Raw genomic sequence first — 2,216 nt, forward strand, 5'->3', positions numbered from 1 at the left:
TTTAGGCTGGTTCAGGCCATTTTTTTTTTCCAGCCAGGTGGGATTACTGGCTAGATGGAAAATGATGTGAAAGCGAAACGTAACATTATAAAAAATCAAGCAATTTAGAAATGTCTTTGCAGCTTAATGTTGTCGCCCTGTCAAGTTTTGTCTGCTTCTCTAACACAGTTACATCATGCCCTTGAGGGCCACCGTAGAAACAGCCACTATGACACATTTGCCAACTCAATGACAGCATGTCTGAATGGTAGTTAGCAAAATATATTCTGCTGCAAACTTTTTCTTGCTTCTTCCAACGAGTAGACAAAGGAATAAACTAATCCCTACCTTGCATGTTATTGGTAAGTCACCTTAGAGGGAACCACATGGCTTAGGTTCTGCAATCCTTCTCTTTCTAGGAGGGTTAGGGTTTAAACTGAATGACAGACCAAAAAGAAACAAGCCCTAGGGGAGACCTCACTCTCTTAGACTGGTGATTACTTCCAGAGCTGTAAGTTATGTTAATGTATTCATCTCCAAAAGCATAGTGATTATTTAGAGTTCCTCAGAAACTGTTTTAGATTTCTTTAACTTGCCATTTTATGCAAAAGGCTTTTTTCTTTCCATTTATTTCTTTTTTTTTAACTATATCCCCCCTTTACTGATGCAAGCAAAGTGCAGTGGTTGTAGATAAGGGGTTCAGACGGAAAGCTACAACGAGAGTTAGAAATTTAAAATCTTTTAATATTTGGCCAGTTATGTTAATGTGACCTTGATGTACGAATGAATGCAAATGAAAATGTATAGAAGAAAAGGGAACTAAAATACGATGGAAATCGTTAGAGGAGAGGCAAAATCACATGAAGCATGCATAAATTCCCTCTTATTTTCTTTCCTATTCTCTCTCTTTCTATTTAAATTACCGTGGTATCATCAAGATGAGATATATTCGTTCTGAGAAGATTCTTTCTTCCCCCCACCTAGACCATCAAATTAGAATGGGCTCACATTTGTCTTTCCTAGTAGAACAATGACTGAATAAATCCTCTTTCTTAACCGGAGTACAATTGAACGTCTAAGGTGTGTATTATTGGACACCACTGACCTAGTTGTCTGGTAAAAATAAGGCAAGTAAAATTCAGACGAATACAGATAAATTCAGCAAAAAGTGCTGAACTTTGATGCATGATGTGTTTGGCAGGTCTAGACCCGTAGCCAAGGAAATCTCAATCTAACTCTGTGTGAGGTCAAGCTTTACATAGTGTCCATTATAACAACATAATTAACCCTCAGTTGACCTTGGCTACTGTTGCTAGAGCTGACAAGCTTTAGAGAAAATCCCATTGGACTAGACTAGAGATTTCTGTGAATAAGTTAAAGAAATTAATAAGATATTCTTCTTCGTGTGGGCTGTAATGGAGTCTAATATTGAGAAGCATTCTGTCTGCCATTTCTTTAAATAAACATCTGAGTTAATAATACAACTGCAAATCACAACAGAGGAAAAACACAGCCGAAGTGAACAAAACCCCCCTCCACACTTGATAACCACAGTGAATATCATACTGACACTTCAGTCAGTCAGTTAAAGGTGCTTGTAGTAGTTGGGTGCTAATTGAAAAGATTTTTCACAGAAAAAAATATATTGTGTTTTTGTGAAGAGACCTCTGAATGATGAGATGAAGACTGTACTCAAAATAGTTTTCTATTAAAAGTGTTTTAATTTTATATGGTGCGGGTCACTATATGCAAGTGTGTACACACACACAAACCACTGAAAAGTTTGATTGTTTATGTTTATTATTTCTAAAAGAAGTCTCTTATGCTGACTAAGCAGCTATATTTTTCCAAAATAGAGTAAAAACAGTAATATTGTGAAATATTATTACAATATTTGTAATATTTGAATATATTTTAAAATGTAATGTATTCCTGTGATGCAAAGCTGACATTTCTTTAGTGACACAATCTTTCAGAAATTATTGTAATATGCTGATTTGCTGCTTAAGAAACATTATTATCAATGTTGAAAATAGGTGTGCTGCTTAATTTTTGGGGTCCGTAAGAAAAAAAAATAGTACAGCCTGGCAGATCTCTGACCTCAACCTATGAAAGGTTGGAGATTCTGAGCACATGTGGCCGGAAGACACGGGTACACGAGTTCCAGCACACACACGATGCACTGCTAGTTTGAGGCTTGGCTGCGACAGCAGTGACTTTTACAAGAAACGGCGAGG

The sequence above is a fragment of the Sinocyclocheilus grahami genome, unplaced genomic scaffold, assembly GCF_001515645.1.
Source record: "Sinocyclocheilus grahami isolate Dianchi unplaced genomic scaffold, SAMN03320097.WGS_v1.1 scaffold74.1, whole genome shotgun sequence".
NCBI lineage: Eukaryota > Metazoa > Chordata > Actinopteri > Cypriniformes > Cyprinidae > Sinocyclocheilus > Sinocyclocheilus grahami.